At 34.5% G+C, this 24886-nt stretch overlaps 1 protein-coding gene across 1 annotated transcript in view; it reads left to right on the top strand.

The window, feature by feature from the left end:
* LOC128984747 (cGMP-specific 3',5'-cyclic phosphodiesterase) overlaps positions 1-24886 on the top strand; it is a 266127-nt gene that overhangs the window by 102729 nt on the left and 138512 nt on the right. The window contains exon 2 of the mRNA XM_054404093.1: positions 8851-8900. The gene's annotated coding sequence lies outside the window, so the exon portion shown is untranslated. The remainder of the gene's footprint in view (positions 1-8850; positions 8901-24886) is intronic.

Genomic DNA, 24886 nt, shown 5'->3' with positions numbered 1-24886 from the left:
ATCTCGGCAAGAAAACATACTAAAGTTATTACTTTCAATATCTCTGTAACAAATTGAAGCAGAACAAAGATTCAACATACTAAATTGTTAGTTTTTTTGTGTTGAATCTAATGGTGAAAAAATAAATTTGAAATTATAACAAACTTTGTACAAAATATTAGAAAAACATATATTTGAGGTAAAAAATCTTATTTTTTAGCACATAATACCCTGAAAATTCATCTTTGGGTTACTTTGTCTGCCTAGTTTTCATATTTAAGGTTGGAAATATAGTTCTACATGTGTTTGCCAATTTTCGTGGAAATCGGCTAATCCTGGAACTATGAATCGACGAATTTGCAGTCATCTTGTCGATTTGAGGACCTCACGGCGGCCATCTTGGAAAAACCCGACTTCCGGTTGTCCGATTTTGGTAGACTTTTTTCCTGGTACTTTCTACACCTATTACTACCAAAAACCGTCGAAAAACCATTTGTTGGAATTTGTTCTATCTCATGTGCCTATATTGACTCGACTATATAATGACCATCGATCTTCATTGACGTCATATAGGTAATCAATGGCCTCATATTGTCAAAATAAATCTTGATGAATATTAGTTCAGGTTTTCACTTACGCTACACCAACAATATTGTATTTACATATTTTCTAATTCAAGTGTGTGGGTATGGGAAATTTAAATTTGGTAAAGTAATCCATTAGAATATCAATGTTATGGAGTTATGGTGGATTTGAACACTTTGTTAACATCACTGTAATGACCGCACAAACATACACTGGTCGTGATCACATTTGGGAGGACTTAATGTCCTGGATGCTGCTTTGTGCTCCATTGTTTGTTTCTTGTTGCATTTCAATTGCTTTGGCGCATAAATACAAGGGTTTTCACAACCTTCGCTTCAACCTAGAGGTGTAAAACTGTCCGTATTGATTGTAAATAAAATTATGCTCAGTTCAGAAAATAAACCTTTCTAAACTGTAACTAATGATGTGAGGAAAATACATGGTATGCCGTAGGTATAAACATTTCAAAAATACGTTTATTGTGTCAAAATGAAAAGAAAATCAGGAATAACATTTGTCGAAAAATACTTCCTTAGCAAGATATCGGCTATTTTGTTTTTTGCATTTTAAATTTAAAATTTAAAATCAACTTTTAGCTCAAAATGAGGCGAACCCTGACCATGCCCCAAGTGATAGGAAATTCTAAACGGTAAATTACAGTATTGTTGGCATATTTTCATAGAATCAGCAGTTTTTTTTAGCAATTTAAGCTTTAATATTTAAGTTGGCCACCGTTTTGAAATAAAACTATTTTGTAATCGATTATTTTGTAAATACATTATAACTTGATACAATTTTATACCAATGTTTATAACGATATCTAAAATAGATTTTTAATAAATTGTATTAACAAATGGTAGATATCTCGCTAAGAAGACATTTTTGAAAAAAAAATGATACCTTTTTTTTCCAATATATTGGGACTATTCTTTTCTATTATTTCCGCTTCCTATACCTAAATACTTTCTACTTACTTACGGTACACTCTGTAAATTTTAACTAAAAAACAGAAGACTTACAAAATAATTTTGGTATAATATTTAATGCTATGCGCCTTCTAGCTATTTATCAAAATATAAACATATTTTGATGAAATATCAGGAAAAATCCTGATGGAAATCTACCTGTTCTAGTTACTACTTGTTCTATGTCTATTAGCTTCAATAAAATAATTGATTAACTCATTTTCACAGAGTAAACTGCATAGGACGACTGAATCAGTGATCTCTAGGATAGTTTAGTTTAATGGAATCATAAATGGATATTCACTTACACTTTTTCAACCTGCTCTAAACTGCTTGTTCAACTGAACTAAACTGAATTCCACGATGGCAACAAAAATCGTAAGTAGGGAGGCGGAAACTGTAGACGATTCCAACTTACCAACTATCTCGAGATTCTAACTCACTATTCAGCTTAGAGACATTTTGATAAAGGGATATTTATGTTAAAACAATCTGGTTACGTAAATACGTACATTCAATTCTTGTGTGTCAGAATTACAATAATAAACCAAACGTTTTTCATTTACCGTGTTTGCTTTTTATTTCTAATATCATTACGTTCACCCAAACCCAATGTAGATACCTCCGAGCTTTGTTGTGGAATCAGTGTCAGACGGGATCAGAGCAGCTTAGTTGTAGGGAAATGTTTCACCCTCCTCACGGCAAATGAATGCCTTGTATGTCAGTTGCATTTTACCTGAGCAAAATAACATAGGTTGCCTCTGTTTATGCCGCAAGTTTTTATCACTGGTGGTTATTAAACTGTAACCAGAACGTCAATTGGTATATTGGATGATTAAAACAGAGCATTATTGTGTTTATTTAAATTTACAATTTTTTTTTTATATCCAATTAACTATTCGCACTAGAAACTTAAACGTTAAACGTTTCTACGCTACCAATAATCATTACGTAAAAACATTTATCAAGTAGTGTATGCGTGTTCATCATGAGACTAGCAACATTTGCCACTAGATTCGTATATTGCCACGTTAAGGTGTTGTAGTGTTTGTCCTGTTGACCAATCAACTAATGATGATAATGTTTGATTGACAACAGGTTACTGGCGAATATCCCATATTTAGGTAATGCAGTATTTTAAACGCTGATCCATTGAGTGATCCAACCCCTAGTTAATGGTGAAACAGACATCATCAAAGCGTGCTAAAGCTTATCGATACCGCTTGATATCGATTATTCGTGGTATATGTTTTTGAAATAAAACAAGCTATTAATATTAAAATCAGATTTTTTGTATACATAAACAAATATGAAAACTGTTTTCTGATTTAACATGTAATTTCAATATTTTATTTTACGTTTTTTCTCTCTGATTATTTAAAATAAAATCCTCATGCAATGTAGACTACTATGTTTGTTGACTACATGATAAGTCTACCAAAAATATACATAACATCATAATAACTCCCGAAGCTCACAATGTTGAACGGGGAATCACTCAACAAGTCACACGTCATGTTGTGAGTCGCACATGTTTGATGGATTGTCGCCTTATCTTGTCAGCTGTAATATAGTGTGTATACACGTTTAAATACAGTGCGTATAGTTGATATAATGCAGTGTGAGTTCTTGTTGTAATATAGTCTGTTTACTCACTTAAATGAATCGTGTATAGTCGTAATACAGTGTCAAAATCAAGAAATGTAATGTGTGTACTTGCTGTAAGGCCAATATGGGCCTATGTAGATGCTAATAAATTACATTTTTGGATTTGTTTGTCAAAGATAGGATGTTGAATTGAATAATTGGCTAAATTTCATTATGACAAGTCAAAGTAAGCCATAACGAGATTAACGTCGTGTCCGACCCCAATGTAGATCTAAGCTTTGTAGTTGAATCACTGTCAGACGGGATCAGGACGGCTTAGTCGTAGGGAAATGTTTCACCTTCCTGACGGCAAATGTAATATCTGGCTCGCAGTTCTCCTCTTTAATCAAATTGAAACGGGTATTCACAAAATACGCGAGCATTCCTTGGAGTTTATTTTGAGAAACAATGTAAAAATTACATTTTAAGGGTGCTACTTCCCACACAAAGAATATTGTTTAACAAATGCAAATCAAATGCAAATTTAGGAACATAGAAAGGAAAACATTTGGGATACCTAGCCAGAAACGGCTTTACACATCTTATGCCGATTATTATTTAAAATTACACTTAAAAACGTTATGATTCTAAATCAAGAGTTTATTTCGTATGCAAGAACTTTCAAAGGTGTGTTATTTTTTAAATGACTATCAAGCTGAAAGTAAGCAATCGCACATAACATCTCTCGGTTTGTGAATTCTGATTAAAATTGAAAATCCTTCCTTCCGAGTTAAAGATTTCTAGCTTCGAGTCTAATAGTAATAACACTTTTTTAATCTTCGAATTGGTGAATTTATTTTTGAAGCAGTTTAGAATGGTAAAGACCAATAAAAAAAGTAACAATTATGCCACAAACCAAGCAATGTTCTTTTTCACTTTATTTGGAAACGGGTTCACAATCTTGTCTTCTAAGATTCAAAATTTGTTTGTGTGTTTAAAGCATATACATGTGCATGTTTGCATGCGTGTGTATGTTTATTTATGTATATATGTTGCCCAAAGAAGGGTGATTTTATTTTGTTTTAGTGCTCCGTATGTTGATTATATGGGACAATTAATACTGAATGGACATCATACCAACCCAGCAGACGGTCGTATGACCAGTGCGCTATGGAACAAAACTACTGTATTTATTTCATGTACATAATATGTAATCAATAAAGCACTTTTTCTATTATATTCTTATCTTCTAAGATATATCTGGTAAAATTTGATAAACTGTGGCCAAAATATTTCCAAATGTAGAGTAACACAGGTTACTTAGTTTTATGCAGCAAATGTTTCCATTAAGGCAGATTAAAAAATAAATTCTCTCTATTGTTCTGCTTTGAATTTCACAAAATTAAAACAATTTTGAAAATAGAGAAAAGCTAAATCTCTTAGTGTGTATACTTACAGTACTCCTACTCATTTATATTCCATTATACATATTGGCAAATCTGATGAAATGAAACATTTCGATATCTCCTAATGCAATATATGATTCATTACAATGAATAATTAACTAATAATTTAATATTGGCTCAGTTGGACTGGAGTTATGTTATAGTTGGTGCTAATGGAGTTTGTGTTTTATGCGATTGCCATTTAATTGTTTTTTTTTTCGATATTTTTTGGATTAATGGCAAGTGCGTGTTTAGAAATCGTAAAAAATATGCTATTATTTTGCCTTTCAAGCCCTTGCAATAACTGTTATCCATAATCCACCCAGACCATTTACAGATACGCATCTCATGACACAGACATTGATTTATTGCATTACTCTAAACATTTAAACATCTTACAGTTTAAAAGAGAATACAAAATGTTTATTATGCACATTTTGTGTAATGTGAAACAGTGGAATGTTAAGTACCTTGATAATAAGCACTAAGTGATATACACCGTACAACTGACCTGTAATGGTCGTTGATTTGGAAGCTGAAACTTACCTATGTTGAGGTTACCTAATTAACTTTGAATAGCGTCAAGTAGCACGACAGTTCCAGGATCAGTCTATTTATCATTCAGTCGCGCTCATACTGCCACCGATCTAACCTTAGAACATCACACAAAACTTGAGACAAATCGCATATAAAGTCTTGAACGTCAATTTACGCTTTAGTACTGATGTGAGAATACATATTTTATTAGATTTTTTACATGGAATATTCTGTATATTATTTTTTGTACTTGGGTTGTAAGCATTGACTTTTGGAGAATTAAGTGGGCTTCACAAAAAAAACTAGGAATTTAAAAAAATGTATAGAATTTTAGTTATTTACCAAAAATGTTCTACTCTTTCTGAACATTTTGACATATGATACATAATAATAATATCTGTATGCGGTGTTATTTTTTACAAAACAGTTTGTGCACACAATGTACTCTACAATATGAAATTTATAAAATCAAGATATCTCATACCTACCTTAAGATAAACATAATTTTTTAAGTGAAATCATCGCTCCTTATAGAAGGGGGGGGGGTAAAAGGGTGCAACCCCATATTTCATTTGTATTTTTATAGCTTAAAACTTATGTGTAAAAACTCAAAGGTTTCATACATAAATAAAAATAGGCTATATATATTTTGGGTACAGTGCCCCCTTGTATATATCCCATCTATAAGGCCCATCTGTGGATGATTTTGTATTCAGAAATTAAGTACAGTTAAATGAGCACCACTAAGTAATCTTCATTAGACCACTCTGTTAACGGCTCAAATCAACTATTTTTATTTTTTTCAAACAAACTTACAACTTAAGCATGGAAACAGAATGTCGACTTTTTAATCATAGTCTAAAGGAGTAAGTCATTTTTAGGCTAGCAGAAATATGTTATCAAGTACGATTAAGTCTTTGATAGTTTTCTGTAACATCAATTTAGATTGGTCCCTTCAATGACGATCGGCTTGGTTCCTTTTATTTCATACAGTACAGCAATTTAGTACTTAACAAGTAGATGAGAATTAATAATGGACAGATAATCGTTGAGATGATTATAGTAGATAGGTAGATAGATTGATATATATTGTGGTTATATTATTATAGTGGTGGATGGATTCGTAAAGACAGTAGTCTTTTGAAACAATATTTCAACATGGGCACATCAGATGAGGCCTACATGGTTTATAGCCTATGTGCCATGTATGACTCAAAAATGTATTTGGTGCGGAGAGAAGGGGGCTAAAGGAGAGTGTTTGTGTAAGCATCAACAGTTGCGGCGTCCCTGGGGCCAGCTTTGCCGGGGAGGCGACATTTCAACATCTACAGTATATCACACTTTGTATCAGTTACCATACTTTCGATGGCCGTTATCATCAAGCAAAATAAACAGAAAATGTTCTGCCAAACAACATATTATTTGTTATAAAATACATATTTCGTAGGAAGTTTTATATTTTGGCTAACTGGTGTATCATCTTCAGACATTCGCCCATATGCGATGATTATTAAAGAAGGTAAAAAACAAAAAATAAAATATCATGTTAAATGATATAAAATTACTTATCGTATGGACAATAACACTACTACCGGTATTGAGAAAGTAGATAAAATAAAACGAACATTGAGATTAATTATTTCTGTTATTATGTTCAACTGCAAAAAATAGGTACCAAGCTGTTAAAACAATGTCGAATCTAATATAAAATCACGTGATTTAAATATGTATCAAACGTACAAATACACTAAACTATTAGTTAATCGTGTATTTGAATGTAATTTAAATATAAAAAAACCTTCACTTAGTTAGTATTAGTATGTTAAGTTCAATTAAAATTAGTGGGTTTTAAGTATGATTGTTAATCATGCTTAGTATTTGGAGACCCCTACTAGAAGTTTGTATGTCTGTGAAATCATAAAATTATATTATATTTATCCTTATATTTATGGCAGTTTGAAAAAATTCAAAGTAGTTATGTTCCCTAATTTAAAGAATAATTTTGCTCTCTTCCATTTCTTTTAGTTTATTCTCATCTGTACAGTTAAGATTTTTCCAACAATTATATTCAAATACAATTGACATCTAAAGAAATAAAACAGCACTAGACGTCCAAGAAAAAGAATCATCGGAATTATAGCTTTCAAAGACATATTTTTATGCTATGTTTTTTATACAATTCATTTGAACAAAAGGTTCCATTCAAAACAAGGAGAGCAGAAGCAAATGAACTGGGACCTAAAAGGGTATTTTAAACCTGAGAGTAGATTTCAAAGAAGCAAAAACTCTACTGATTTCTTTTTTAAAACGTATCGTATTCTCATTAGGTACATTTTATCCATAAATAACCATTTATGTTTAACATCAGTGTAGTCTTGTTCAAGTACTTTAAAAAGTGCAGTTAGAAATAATTTTATTTGTATAAAACTAAATAAAACTTAAAACTAAATATATATTTTTTTAGGTAATTCAAATTACCTATTTATGTTTTAACATACACTGCCTGAGTGTAAAATAAACAAAAAGTATTATATACGTTACTTTTTGTCTTTTAACCAAAAGTCCGTTAACTCCATGTTAATTTCAACCAGCTCTTTGGGCGTCCAGAAACTGTCGTGGACTACAATGACAATCATTTTACCACAATAAATAAACTCACAATATCAAGCTTACTTGTATTATAAAAGTTGTTTTTAACATTCATACTGGCACTAGAGACGGCAAATAAACTTCTCTTAATCTTAACATGCTGACCTAGAAGACTTAAGGCAGAGCCCTGAGTTAAAATCATGGTTAAGCCAAACCTATAAGATATGACAAGTAATGTATATTAATGTAACATTTAAGCTAATTCACGCCATTATTTTTGAGTAGTTACCTCACATCAATCCATACAAACCTTTAAACGCAGAATATTAAAAGATGATACTGTAAGAAGGTTTGTTATTAGTATCATGCAGCTACGTAACATAACAGGAAAACTACGTTTAAAAATGCACTATACAGGTGTGCAATAAATTTTCGTTATCTTTACCAGGTAAATATCCAAAGTTACTTCTTGCTTCCGAAACCGTCCCAGAGGAGCTACATCTCACAAAATATGGAAGAACTAACTTTTACTAGACATATCATTTATGTCTTGCAGTTCTAAACCTAATACTTTAGAATCATATACAACTTTATTTAAAAAAAATAAAACACAGTTTTTGTGTTAAATAATTTTATTGCAAACTTTCGAAAAATTATTAATCGAAAGAGGATAAAAATGAAGAGTTTCATGCTATTTGTATCTTAAAAAGGTATCAGTGATTGTAGTGGTTTAGATGGTTTTGACATAACAGGAAAGAAAGAAGTGCTCATACTGTGCTAGATATTAAACCCATTCCGGGCTCGCAAGGAAAGGTTAATTAAAACCATCAGGATAGAAATGATTATGTTTTGAGCAACCAACTCTATACTACTTTGTTACCTTTTATTAAAATAACTAAAACTATAGAAGTGCTTTGCGATTAAGATAAACATTAAAGATTGGTTAGCTGTCGAACTGTTTGGTCTCATAGTAAATGTTTAACAGTCCATAATAAAGAAAGGGTAAATTATTAAACAATAAGCATCATGATGGACTCTTATAAACTTCATGATGGATTATAAATGATTTTCAGACAGAATCTGTTCTTGTGAGTGATGCTTACTAGATGTTTGTACTGGACATATTACCGATTGAGTCATACATATATTCTTTTTTGTTACAGAATAGTGCTGTTACAAAATGCTGATATATTCAGGAGGATGAGTCTTCCAGGTAAGGTTTAAACCGTTCGGAACCCATTAAACTACTAATATAAAATGGGTAAGTTGCATTTATCGAAGTGGGAATGGGAAGGGTTTATATCAAAATGAAATTATCTCCTTTGGACTATTCAAAACCGCTGAGAAAAAATTACGAATCGAAATTGTTCAAAAAACCATTACTATAGAAGTATAGGTATTTACTTTGATCTAAATAACTAATTTCACAGTGGAGAAGTTGACATTACAATTTAATAGATGGACTATTATGACGTTGTCAGAAAATCCAATAAAATTATTAATTTTCTGATAATAACATTATACCACTAATGTAAAATCCACTCCAACGAGTTGATGGAACAAAGCAAATCTGATTACATATTAGCAATATGTTTCATTATATCGCCAATAAGCTTTTCGTATTAATAAATATCTATTGTAGTATTTCAAAGATCATAAGTTGGAGGTGAATAGAAATATATTAGAGCGTATTACCATTGACTATATAACACAGTGTCATATAGTCAATGGTATTACTCCTACAAAATACTGTAATTAATTGAAAATTAAAGCTCAAGATAACTATGGCTTTAAAATATTATGGTAGGATGCAAATTTAATTTAAATCTCTACTGCTACAAAACATGTTTTAACTTTAGAACTATAGTAATAAACCAATAACCAGCTATGGTAATAACCATGGGGTGATGATAGTATTAAACCTTTAAAAATGCTTATGAATTCCACGAATTTTTGACATCTACTACAAAAATAAAAGGGTAAGTTTGTATAGATTACAGAACAGATAAAAAATAAGTAGGTAAAAAGAAAGAGTTACTACAAAATTATAAACCTAAAAACTTGACTCGACACAATCATATTGCCCGAATGTTTCTGTGGTAGATGATCTTAAGTAGATAAAACTAAACTAAATACGTCAACAAATAGCAAAGTGTTATTATTTTTATGTAACACTGTTATTTCTTTTGAGTGATACTGTAACAAAGTATCAAATACTTTGGTAGAAAACATATGCGGTTTCTTCTCAGTGATCTTTTGACTAAAGTTTATCTGTTTATTTGTTAATTGATTTACCTACTCGTACTCGTGCATAGTTAAAATATATTTGGCCTGACCTTACAGTTGTTATGTATGTTTAACAAAGTTGCAATAAATAAGTTAAATTGGAATGTCCATTATACTCTAATGACACTGGGGGAAATGATTCAGGTAATTGAAATAGCGGACCTATTTGTTGTCTACGCTGAGCAATTTCGCCATCTCCAACAGCTCGTAGCTGTGAAGTGAGCTGTTCATAGCCAATAAAGAGCTCCTTCAACCTTAACAATCAATTGGTTTTATGAAAAATACAACTTGATATATATTTTTTAATTCTAACTGTTATTTGGAAATAACCTTTATTTATTTTTTATATAAATAAAGACAAACGTATGCGTTTATTCATTTATATAAACATTTAAATTTTACAGCTTAATCTTTTTCTATTCCTAAAAAACTAATCGTTATTTTGAGAAGTAAAAATTTACCTTAATTTCTGTCTTTACAGTTTTGATTAATAACTGTCAACCGTTGTACAACACTGAATAAATTTGATAACATATTAATTTTATCTCTGTTCAAGAGCTTAACATAGCATTACTCACTAATCAGCTTTTCGAGAGTAATCCCGGCATTATTAGTACAAATGTAAACATCAGTAATCACATGTGTTTAATTATTACCATTCCGCATTCAACAAAATGCAGCATATTGTAGCAATTATTCCCAGAATACAAATAATTTACCGTACGATTATTTTCTCAATTCAGTGGAAAAGTTTTATTATTTTGCTAGTAATATGCCTTTTATGAGTTATTTGTATGGTTATTGTTCTAATACAAGTATGACAATTCTTTGTCAAGTCCTATGTTTTTGCCCTGTTTGACACACATTAGAATGCTGAAGTATCAAGAGCAGTAAAATGTACTATGGATCAGAGTGTAGACAGGCTCGAGAAACCTATTAACAAAGTAAACAAACCCATTAGCTTGGCTTATTGCTTTTACGTTGGCCCCTAAACTTTAAACTGCTTGTATGCAAAAAAAAATTGTAAATACAATTTTATAATTCCTTACTTAAACGAAGATAACAGATTGGGCGTTCTACAGACCTCATTTATAAAAGTTCCATAATAATTGTACGGGTCAATCATAGCTTATTAAATTACTCTTTATTAGTGTTGATTTAATTGTTAGATATTTTCACGGTTAGCAAAAATTACAACCAATTTGAAATTTTGAATAGTTTTATCTGTTGCGTAAGTTATTTTAGTTTGTATAATTTTAATATTTTATTTTTAAGTTGGTTACTGTTACGTTTTCGCTTTGAGATATTAAATTGGATTATACTGCTTTCAAATATGTTAAAACTTGTATTTTTTAACCATCAATATTTTAATACCGTGTTTACTATTTACATTGTACAGAAGAACAATTCCTGTTGAGCATTATTATACAGGGTGTCACGTAGGTAAATACAAATAATTTAGGACTAGTTTTTATAGGTCAAAACTAAATTAAAATAAAGAATATTTTTGTCCTAAACTACCTCATTAGCCAGATATACGTCTCTTGTTTTTTTATTTATTTTTTTATTTATTTTTATTTTTTTTATAATTTATATCCTTTAAAATATCAAATATATCCTTGGGAAACTTTGTAAACAATTTAAAATATAAATAATCAAAAAAAAAAATAAACAAATAAATTATTTTGGTTTAAAAATGTCAGCCGTCTTATTTCTTACAACTTAAATTAACTTAAGAATGGCCGATTTTAAATATAAAAAAAATTGAACGTGAAATTCCCAATTCTTAAGATAAGGTATACAAATTAAAATGACCGCCCTTTCAAATAAAAAATAATTTTATAATAGTTTTTTTTTTTAATCATAGTTTATTGCTGATTTTAATCAGATACTAAATTTCATAAATATTTATGTACGATTTGAAATGTATAAATGGATGAACGGTATCAGCAAACTGGCGCGCACTTACTTCCATTAGCTTGTCCGCAATCCTTAAAATAGGTAAGAGGCGGGGGTAGTTGACATTTCAGGGGGGAAATCACAAACCTTGCACAACCTTTTGAACCATATTTTTTACAGCATTGCGAGTTATATGTATGAATGAATGGAGGAAAATTGTTTATGTATACAGACAAAGATAGCGCCAACGTTTCTCTCTTACACTTAACCTGTGGATAAAAATCTAAACATATACTGTACAATAATTGGTTCACCATACCGCTTTGTAAAAGCTAAATGAACTATGTTATTCGGTACTAAAATTTATTGAAAATCATTCTGGTCGTTTTATATGAAAATTACCATAAACTAGAATTAAAAATAATAACATCATCAGGAGATACTATTTGTATTAGTAACCACATACCAAATGTCGTCAAAATCTGACCACATAATATGTGGTCTTAGCTCTGTATACACATTCACATATATAAGTACGCACGCACAGGCATCACTAACGAAACCACTATTTTGAGTTGTGGGGGGCAAAATGAATATATCCACCCAAAACCATAAACTTAAAAAGTTGTACGAAAACAGAAGTGGTACTTTCCCTATATACTCCATATACTGTATTGGAGGATAAATAAAAATATCAAAATCACGGATTCTACCCTAACGAGACGTTTTTGTAAAAAAATTTTTTCTTAATTTTCGTTTAATTTGAACTCACCACTCCTGGTACTAAAATATTTGTACTTACATGAGGAACACCTGGTATACATTTGTTGTGAATCATGAATCTGGAACAAGATTGTAAAAGGTTGTGAATAAAACATTATCTTATTGACGCCCATGTTAATCATTGGGGTTCTAATTAGTTGCCCTAGAAAAAGTCAAAACTAATTATAAATATATATTAAATGTTTTATTCTCCTTGTTGATATATCCAGTTCTTGAGTATACAAGCGAATTATAATAGGCTTTAATATCAAAGACAGTAGGACAGAAAACGTATTCCATGTAAAACGATAAAAAAATAGCATCGAGAAATTGTAACTAAAGCGTTTAATGAATTTGACAAATGGTTCTGAGTGGATTTAAAATAATTTATCCGTTATGACAGTGTTGATGTTGATGAATAAAAGTCATCACGTAACCAAGGCAGATTAACGGGGATGTGGGTCTCTCCGCCTCAGCCATTAGCGTAGCCTGTTGTACGAGCTGGCCTGGTACAACCTCAACAACCAGGGACTGTGAACACATTCGTGGATCGTAAAGTTATGTCATTGTTCATAAAAGATGCTCTTAAGATGGAAAAATTAAACTTTCTGTAAGAAAAACGTAGGAGAATACAAAGATTCTGGAATTTTGTCACTTAAATTTTTTTGATATAGTTTAGTTAGAAAATAATATTTTATGTTGGAGTAGATGATGAGTTTTTTTTTGCTTCGAATCAATAAATTGGTACTAGATGTATCGGATAAAATGAACCTCGTTATTTTAGTTGATAAGTCAAGATGATCTTTTTTCCGATGCTTATGGTAACACACTAAAATTCAAAATGGTGATTATACACCTTCATTCAGCGTTTTATTAATGGATTAGAACAGAGAATTATTCTTTAGTTAAGAGGTATAAATTAAAAGTTCTAACATGATACACACGGTTGCACTGGTTTCCTTGGTAGAGTCTATGAATAGATCTAACAGTCTCACTAGACTGGGATTTGCAATATTGATTTCTCAGCCACGCTGGCTACTGCTCCACACCTACACGTTGGCTAAATGTGGAACAATAGTTTATTTATAATAGACACGTTTATGTAGGCTATATATAGTATGTATTTTCGATCCAATTGATTTCTCCAACTGATTGATCTTTTACCAGAATTTACACATCCTATATAGACAGTTAGTCTATTTTTCGAATACACTAAGATAGAACAGAACAGTTTGGTAATACCATCGCTATCCAATTTAAACTATTGAACAGCTTATTTTTATGAAAATTAACAAATCTTTTATATATATTCAATGATTTAAAACTGTACACAATTTGATTAAATAGAATAGGTACTGTAAGATATGTAGCTGCATAACCTAGAAATAATTTTATTCAGTGCAGAATATACTGGGAACAGAATGTTCGAAATGTTTTGAATGAGGACATTCAGTAAACATTAACCTACATACTCTAACTAACTTAACAGAACGTGTTTCGAGGGCTGCAATAGGTCTGTGTGTGAAATAATGTGTATTAGTTAAGTATCACACTTTCAACTATTTAGCTTAATATTATTTAACGTAAAAACAAAAACATAATTTTAGATCACGGGCCATGATTTTTCTATTTCGGTACAAAATTATGTGAAAAGAAGTACCGTACAGTAATATACGAACCCAAGAAATTGGGTAAATTACTTTTTTAAAAGAGTCATCTATATTTAAGTTGTCATCGATCCCATATTTTGTTTGTTTGCTGGCACTGTTTCTTGTTTGCAAGGATGAGGATATTTATTAAAATTTAGTCTAATGACGATTCGTAAACACGCTTACTTCAGTTGTAATCCCTGAAGATCTCTATACAGTGTTATTACAGATTTATATTGTTTTAGTTTTTAAAAATTATACAATGATCTTGATACCTACTGTATTGAATTACACAAGTATAAACTTCTTAAAGAACATTTAATGTAAAATAGTTTTCTATAAGAGCCCTTTTTTGTATTTGTTTACAAAAAAATTGGTAAAATGTTATATTTGTTCAAATGTGTAATTATTCAAAACTAATATATATTGATCGGAATTATGATAAATATTTGAGCGTTGAATAGTTTAAGGGATGTGTAAAATCAGTCAACTCCTAAATTATATTATTATTTTATTCTTTTGCAATATGATCTAATTTTACGTAGAAATACAACCTTAATAACAAGATACGAGGCATGTTTTTTAAGTAAGTACCGTTTTTAAATTTCTCCGTTGCAGTGCTTGGAATGGCATTTTAGACATTTTCGCTGTATATGTGCATCTATTGGCAAGCCCTAGCCGGAAATTCGACAACAATCGGCCGTGTTTACATCCGGTATCGAGCATTCAAAATGGTTCCGCCAATTGAGACTGCCGCCGACTGTGAAGTGCGCGCTGTAATTAGAGTTTTAGGTGCTAAAGGTGTGAAAGCCATTGAAACTTATCGACAGATCAGTGAGGTGTATGTCAATAACATTTATGAGTGACGAAATGGTACGCAGGTGGGTAAGGGCCAGCGAACACAGAAGGGCATGAAGACAGCCCCACCAACGTCCATCATGAGCAACGCACTGGGCAGCGTCACTGTCCCCAGTACCCAGTGCGTTGCTCATGATGTACGTTGGTGGGGCCGTCTTTAGATGCCCTTACCCACTTGTGTACCATTCCATCACTCATAAATGTTCTCGCCATACACCTCACTAATCTGTTGACAAATTCCAATGGCTTTCACACCTTTAGAACATAAAAATCTAATTACAGCGCGCACTTCACAGACGGCGGCAGTCTCAATTGGCGGCACAATTTAGAATGATCGATACCGGATGTAAACACGGCCGATTGTTGTCGAATTTCCGGCTAGAGCTTGCCAATAGATGCACATATACAGAGCAAATGTCCAAAATGCCAATCTCAGCGCTGGAACGGAGAAGTTTAAAAACGGTACTTACTTAAAAAACATGCCTCGTAAATAAGACTTATCTATACCTATAATCCACAAAAAAATACGAAAAAGTCCTTATTTCTTGAAAACTAAACCTAATAACGTTTTTTATAGAAATATTTAATTTTTAACAATTAAGATAGTAAGAAATAGGTGTTTCTTAAAATCCTAAAACAAAACCATCCTGAACCTAAATGTTACTGCAAAAATTACGGTAAAAGCTACGGTATTCTCAGCAGAGACATTCATTCACTGTAAATTTTGTTATTATGAAATGACAACAGTAATCTCTAGCAAGAGACTATGGTGTAAATTTCTGAGAGGAAAATGAATACTGAAACATGGCTGAAAGTAATAAAAGGGTAATATTTTCAGCGTCGTTGTATTTATGGGTTTACACTCGCAGTAGTTTGTGTCCCCAATAATCCACATATATTACATTTTCAGTATTATAATTTCAGTATTCAGTAATCGGTATTATATTATAATTTATAGTGATTAAATAATTTATTGATATTGTATGTCATCCAATAAAGAGAAGAAAGGAAAGTACAGTTGTAGGTTAACCGCTATAATGCCGTTGTTAGCTAAGGTTACAATCTAAAAACATAAATAGTGATCCAGGGATGTTGTTGTAGCTACTGGAAGAATATTAGATTTGAATGCAACTCCCAAAATCAATCAAAAGACACTCTCTCGTTCTTTGATTTATCTTCATTGTTACAAGCAGGCGGGTTTGACGAAGCAAAAATAAAATAAATTTAAGTATTTTTACTGAATAAAAAATAAAATCATTAAGTTTTGTCGTCCCGTATTTGATACGTATTTCTATGCATTTCCTAAATGTACAATTTCTGACAAAGCCTGACTGAAATTTTGTCAAGTAATGTTCTACTACGATAGTAAAATGAGAATTCAAAAACTAGTTATTTATTTTTTATTTATTTATTACTTGGTACAGCGTATATATACAATGAATTTACAATACAAATGGCATAAGCCTTATAAAAAGGCTTTTCCGCGAGAGTCTCTTATAATACTAATTGTCTTTTCCATCTTTATCTTGATCTTGAGTCAGCGTGAACTTTTAACTGCACACAAATACATTCCCTTCTTCTTAAACAGTAACAAATTTGGCTTATAACCATTTTACATGATTACAAACAATTTAAATTTGAAGGAACAACAAAACTGTAAAACATTAATTAAATTTAAAAAATAAGAACAAGTGTCAATATGCAAGGAATCTTCTTAAAATTATTTAACATGAGTATAATTCATCTAGATTATAGGATTTACGCCAAATTATACATAAAAAAATGTTATGTTGACACAACCCATACTATTTATCAATAATTCCAAATAACCTCCTACAACAGAGTTATAGTTAAGTATACAATTTAATGAGATCAATCGCTGTATTGAGCCTAAGCTATTGCAAAGATGACTTCAAGTGGTGGCCGAGTATAGTGTTGACGCTGTCAGTTTCACAAACAAAGTCATCATCTGTCATCCACAGGCACTGTCTTCTACATTCGCAGGTCAGTTCCATAGTTGTGCATGTATATGACTACAAGTGGTGGCCGAGTATAGTGTTGACATTGTCAGCTTCACAAACAAAGTCATCATCTATCATCCACAGGCACTGTCTTCTACATTCGCAGGTCAGTTCCCCATAGTTGTGCATGTATATGACTACAAGTGGTGGCCGAGTATAGTGTTGACATTGTCAGTTTCACAAACAAAGTCATCATCTATCATCCACAGGCACTGTCTTCTACATTCGCAGGTCAGTTCCATAGTTGTGCATGTATATGACTACAAGTGGTGGCCGAGTATAGTGTTGACATTGCCAGCTTCACAAACAAAGTCATCATCTATCATCCACAGGCACTGTCTTCTACATTCGCAGGTCAGTTCCATAGTTGTGCATGTATATGACTACAAGTGGTGGCCGAGTATAGTGTTGACATTGGCAGCTTCGCAAACAAAGTCATCATCTATCGTCCACAGACACTGTCTACTGCCATCGCACGTCAGTTCCATAGTTGTGCATGTATATGACTACAAGTGGTGGCCGAGTATAGTGTTGACATTGTCAGCTTCACAAACAAAGTCATCATCTGTCATCCACAGGCACTGTCTTCTACATTCGCAAGTCAGTTCCCCATAGTTGTGCATGTATATGACTACAAGTGGTGGCCGAGTATAGTGTTGACATTGTCAGCTTCACAAACAAAGTCATCATCTATCATCCACAGGCACTGTCTTCTACATTCGCAGGTCAGTTCCCCATAGTTGTGCATGTATATGACTACAAGTGGTGGCCGAGTATAGTGTTGACATTGGCAGCTTCACAAACAAAGTCATCATCTGTCATCCACAGACACTGTCTACTACCATCGCACGTCAGTCCCATAGTTGTGCATGTATATGACTACAAGTGGTGGCCGAGGATAGTGTTGACATTGGCAGCTTCGCATACAAAGTCATCATCTGTCATCCACAGGCACTGTCTTCTACATTCGCAGGTCAGTTCCCCATAGTTGTGCATGTATATGACTACAAGTGGTGGCCGAGTATAGTGTTGACATTGCCAGCTTCACAAAAAAAGTCATCATCTATCATCCACAGGCACTGTCTTCTACATTCGCAGGTCAGTTCCATAGTTGTGCATGTATATGACTACAAGTGGTGGCCGAGTATAGTGTTGACACTGTCAGCTTCACAAACAAAGTCATCATCTATCATCCACAGGCACTGTCTTCTACATTCGCAGGTCAGTTCCATAGTTGTGCATGTATATGACTACAAGTGGTGGCCGGGTATAGTGTTGACATTGTCAGTTTCACAAACAAAGTCATCATCTATCATCCACAGGCACTGTCTTCTACATTCGCAGGTCAGTTCCATAGTTGTGCATGTATATGACTACAAGTGGTGGCCGAGTATAGTGTTGACACTGTCAGCTTCACAAACAAAGTCATCATCTGTCATCCACAGACACTGTCTACTACCATCGCACGTCAGTCCCATAGTTCTGCATGTATATGACTACAAGTGGTGGCCGAGTATAGTGTTGACATTGGCAGCTTCACAAACAAAGTCATCATCTATCATCCACAGACACTGTCTACTACCATCGCAGGTCAGTTCCATAGTTGTGCATGTATATGACTACAAGTGGTGGCCGAGTATAGTGTTGACATTGTCAGTTTCACAAACAAAGTCATCATCTATCATCCACAGGCACTGTCTTCTACATTCGCAGGTCAGTTCCATAGTTGTGCATGTATATGACTACAAGTGGTGTCCGAGTATAGTGTTGACACTGTCAGCTTCACAAACAAAGTCATCATCTGTCATCCACAGACACTGTCTACTACCATCGCACGTCAGTTCCATAGTTCTGCACGTATATGACTACAAGTGGTGGCCGAGTATAGTGTTGACACTGTCAGCTTCACAAACAAAGTCATCATCTGTCATCCACAGACAATGTCTACTACCATCCCGTGTCAGTCCCATAGTTGTGCATGTATATTACTACAAGTGGTGGCCGAGTATAGTGTTGACATTGGCAGCTTCGCAAACAAAGTCAACATCTGTCATCCACTGACACTGTCTACTACCATCGCACGTCAGTTCCATAGTTGTGCATGTATATGACTACAAGTGGTGGCCGAGTATAGTGCTGACACTGTCAGCTTCACAAACAAAGTCATCATCTGTCATCCACAGACAATGTCTACTACCATCCCGTGTCAGTCCCATAGTTGTGCATGTATATTACTACAAGTGGTGGCCGAGTATAGTGTTGACATTGGCAGCTTCGCAAACAAAGTCATCATCTGTCATCCACTGACACTGTCTACTGCCATCGCACGTCAGTTCCATAGTTGTGCATGTATATGACTACAAGTGGTGGCCGAGTATAGTGTTGACACTGTCAGCTTCACAAACAAAGTCATCATCTGTCATCCACGGACACTGTCTACTACCATCGCACGTCAGTCCCATAGTTGTGCATGTATATGACTACAAGTGGTGGCCGAGTATAGTGTTGACATTGTCAGTTTCACAAACAAAGTCATCATCTATCATCCACAGGCACTGTCTTCTACATTCGCAGGTCAGTTCCCCTATAGTTGTGCATGTATATGACTACAAGTGGTGGCCGAGTATAGTGTTGACATTGTCAGTTTCGCAAACAAAGTCATCATCTGTCATCCACAGGCACTGTCTTCTACATTCGCAGGTCAGTTCCATAGTTGTGCATGTATATGACTACAAGTGGTGGCCGAGTATAGTGTTGACACTGTCAGCTTCACAAACAAAGTCATCATCTGTCATCCACAGACACTGTCTACTACCATCGCACGTCAGTCCCATAGTTGTGCATGTATATGACTACAAGTGGTGGCCGAGTATAGTGTTGACATTGTCAGTTTCACAAACAAAGTCATCATCTGTCATCCACAGGCACTGTCTTCTACATTCGCAGGTCAGTTCCATAGTTGTGCATGTATATGACTACAAGTGGTGGCCGAGTATAGTGTTGACACTGTCAGCTTCACAAACAAAGTCATCATCTGTCATCCACAGACACTGTCTACTACCATCGCACGTCAGTCCCATAGTTCTGCATGTATATGACTACAAGTGGTGGCCGAGTATAGTGTTGACATTGGCAGCTTCACAAACAAAGTCATCATCTATCATCCACAGACACTGTCTACTACCATCGCACGTCCGTCCCATAGTTGTGCATGTATATGACTACAAGTGGTGGCCGAGTATAGTGTTGACATTGGCAGCTTCACAAACAAAGTCATCATCTATCATCCACAGACACTGTCTACTACCATCGCACGTCAGTCCCATAGTTGTGCATGTATATGACTACAAGTGGTGGCCGAGTATAGTGTTGACATTGGCAGCTTCACAAACAAAGTCATCATCTATCATCCACAGACACTGTCTACTACCATCGCACGTCAGTATCATAGTTGTGCATGTATATGACTACAAGTGGTGTCCAAGTATAATGTTGACATTGGCAGCTTCACAAACAAAGTCATCATCTATCATCCACAGACACTGTCTACTACCATCGCACGTCAGTATCATAGTTGTGCATGTATATGACTACAAGTGGTGTCCAAGTATAATGTTGACATTGGCAGCTTCACAAAGTCATCATCTGTCATCCACAGACACTGTCTACTACCATCGCACGTCAGTCCCATAGTTGTGCATGTATATGACTACAAGTGGTGGCCGAGTATAGTGTTGACATTGGCAGCTTCAAAAACAAAGTCATCATCTGTCATCCACAGACACTGTCTACTACCATCGCACGTCAGTTCCCCATAGTTGTGCATGTATATGACTACAAGTGGTGGCCGAGTATAGTGTTGACATTGGCAGCTTCACAAACAAAGTCATCATCTGTCATCCACAGACACTGTCTACTGCCATCGCACGTCAGTTCCATAGTTGTGCATGTATATGACTACAAGTGGTGGCCGAGTATAGTGTTGACATCGGCAGCTTTACAAACAAAGTCATCATCTGTCATCCAAAGACACTGTCTACTACCATCGCACGTCAGTCCCATAGTTGTGCATGTATATGACTACAAATGGTGGCCGAGTATAGTGTTGACACTGTCAGCTTCACAAACAAAGTCATCATCTGTCATCCACAGACACTGTCTACTACCATCGCACGTCAGTCCCATAGTTGTGCATGTATATGACTACAAGTGGTGGCCGAGTATAGTGTTGACATTGTCAGTTTCACAAACAAAGTCATCATCTGTCATCCACAGGCACTGTCTTCTACATTCGCAGGTCAGTTCCATAGTTGTGCATGTATATGACTACAAGTGGTGGCCGAGTATAGTGTTGACACTGTCAGCTTCACAAACAAAGTCATCATCTGTCATCCACAGACACTGTCTACTACCATCGCACGTCAGTCCCATAGTTCTGCATGTATATGACTACAAGTGGTGGCCGAGTATAGTGTTGACATTGGCAGCTTCACAAACAAAGTCATCATCTATCATCCACAGACACTGTCTACTACCATCGCACGTCCGTCCCATAGTTGTGCATGTATATGACTACAAGTGGTGGCCGAGTATAGTGTTGACATTGGCAGCTTCACAAACAAAGTCATCATCTATCATCCACAGACACTGTCTACTACCATCGCACGTCAGTCCCATAGTTGTGCATGTATATGACTACAAGTGGTGGCCGAGTATAGTGTTGACATTGGCAGCTTCACAAACAAAGTCATCATCTATCATCCACAGACACTGTCTACTACCATCGCACGTCAGTATCATAGTTGTGCATGTATATGACTACAAGTGGTGTCCAAGTATAATGTTGACATTGGCAGCTTCACAAACAAAGTCATCATCTATCATCCACAGACACTGTCTACTACCATCGCACGTCAGTATCATAGTTGTGCATGTATATGACTACAAGTGGTGTCCAAGTATAATGTTGACATTGGCAGCTTCACAAAGTCATCATCTGTCATCCACAGACACTGTCTACTACCATCGCACGTCAGTCCCATAGTTGTGCATGTATATGACTACAAGTGGTGGCCGAGTATAGTGTTGACATTGGCAGCTTCAAAAACAAAGTCATCATCTGTCATCCACAGACACTGTCTACTACCATCGCACGTCAGTTCCCCATAGTTGTGCATGTATATGACTACAAGTGGTGGCCGAGTATAGTGTTGACATTGGCAGCTTCACAAACAAAGTCATCATCTGTCATCCACAGACACTGTCTACTGCCATCGCACGTCAGTTCCATAGTTGTGCATGTATATGACTACAAGTGGTGGCCGAGTATAGTGTTGACATCGGCAGCTTTACAAACAAAGTCATCATCTGTCATCCAAAGACACTGTCTACTACCATCGCACGTCAGTCCCATAGTTGTGCATGTATATGACTACAAATGGTGGCCGAGTATAGTGTTGACATTGGCAGCTTCACAAACAAAGTTATCATCTATCATCCACAGACACTGTCTACTACCATCGCACGTCAGTATCATAGTTGTGCATGTATATGACTACAAGTGGTGTCCAAGTATAATGTTGACATTGGCAGCTACACAAAGTCATCATCTGTCATCCACAGACACTGTCTACTACCATCGCACGTCAGTCCCATAGTTGTGCATGTATATGACTACAAGTGGTGGCCGAGTATAGTGTTTACATTGGCAGCTTCGCAAACAAAGTCATCATCTGTCATCCACAGACACTGTCTACTACCATCGCACGTCAGTTCCCCATAGTTGTGCATGTATATGACTACAAGTGGTGGCCGAGTATAGTGTTGACATTGGCAGCTTCACAAACAAAGTCATCATCTGTCATCCACAGACACTGTCTACTGCCATCGCACGTCAGTTCCATAGTTGTGCATGTATATGACTACAAGTGGTGGCCGAGTATATTGGTGACATTGTCAGCTTTACAAACAAAGTCATCATCTATCATCCACTGACACTGTCTACTACCATCGCACGTCAGTCCCATAGTTGTGCTCAAATTCTCTTTTATCCCTTTCCTCTTCTACTGTTGATCCTATTCCAGAGATGTCTTTAATTACCTGGCCTTTCTACTTGGTCTTCCAAGTGGCCTTGTACCATGTCTACACTCCTTGGAATACACTTTTAACAGTTATCCTGCCCATCCGAGCCTTTTACTTTTGGAAAGTACCCCTACATCTGGATGTTTTTACATTTCTCTAAGCTCTCTGTTCTTTTGTATCTCAATTCCGATATCTTTAACTGGTCCGTTTATTTCCTCTCTACTCTATTCTTATAAGCAATAAGGTTTTTCGGTTCTTTGATCAGTGCCCAAGTTTCTGAACCATACACCACTCCTGGGATAGTTCTCGTATGTTGGCTGGTCTTAAGTCGTATTTTTACTCTATAGGGAGTAAAGTCTCCAAATTATGTTTCGATTGTTTAATCCATTGTAGCTTATTGTTGCCTTATTGTAAATAGTTTGACATACCGATAGTATAATGTACACTACCACAATAGTAATAGACGAAACGATTGAATTACTTTCTTAACAGCTGCATATTTCCAGCAAATTAAATAAAAAACAAGTTAGAAGTTAGAACAAGTTAGAAGTAAAGAGTCACTTTAGGCCCTAGTGATGAAATATACTATTTAATTGTTAGCGTCTGCTATTACACTTCTTAAAAATTATACTCAATTTTTTTAAAACCAAAACCCTAAACTAAAATGATGGCTTCGAGATTCCCTTCTTTTCAAAAAATCTTTCTTTTAACAAAAAAAGCATGAATATCCGTCAAGTGGTTGGATAAGAATCATGAAATAAAAAAACATTTTACGTTTTAATAAATAAGATGATTTAAAGAACTTGATGAGTTAATTTTTTTCTCAAGACTGAGATGATTAACCTGAACATGGCAGAACAGAACAGATGTTTTTTCGTAAGTTAACATATAGAACACTGAATACAGAACTGTGTATAGAAGTCTACCGAGCTGTTTTTGTTAGAATATTTTCAGAGCGTTTTACCTGGTACACCTTTTTGGAATCACGCAGTAATGAAGTGTATACGGCAGCCCACTTTCATGAACTCTTGATCTCGGTAATTATATAGTAATTAACTAATTACTTACTACTGAACTATTTTACATATAATATGTCGCTTGCTTGCAATCCATCAACGATCGTATGCTGAACGATCGACACCTAAATTGACAAAAAATGAATGCAAACCCCCATTCATTACAAAAAGTATAATGAAGGAAAACTTAGCGATATCAATATAGTTAATTGTATACAATATCTGACGACAAATTTACATTATTTTTACATATATTTACCCATAACAACCAATCAACTGAAGAGGTTAAAGAAACCCCTCACATTGACTGTTATATCTAAATACCTTGGTTTCATAAGTCAATATATGTTGCAGCACGTGAATACAATTGTACACACTGTATACATCAAAGGATTGTAAAGTTCATAATATCAGTTTACTAAAATACTATTGAGAATATTGCGCGCAACATAAGCTGTATAATGAACCACCTTTATGAATGGAAGTGATTACATAGAAGGAAGGAGATAAAGAGATGATGTCCCTTCCCTGCTGTCTCTGTCGTTAAAACCTTGCATATTCTCAGCTGGCAATCCTAAGTACTCGGTAAACTTAATGTTATTGAAATATGGAATAAATATAAGAATT

The sequence above is a fragment of the Macrosteles quadrilineatus genome, unplaced genomic scaffold, assembly GCF_028750875.1.
Source record: "Macrosteles quadrilineatus isolate MER2022 unplaced genomic scaffold, UCM_ALF_1.0 Scaffold_2__2_contigs__length_208266976, whole genome shotgun sequence".
NCBI classification, from domain to species: Eukaryota; Metazoa; Arthropoda; class Insecta; order Hemiptera; family Cicadellidae; genus Macrosteles; species Macrosteles quadrilineatus.
Note: the sequence above shows the minus strand (reverse complement) of the source record. Positions and strands in the feature narration are given on the sequence as shown.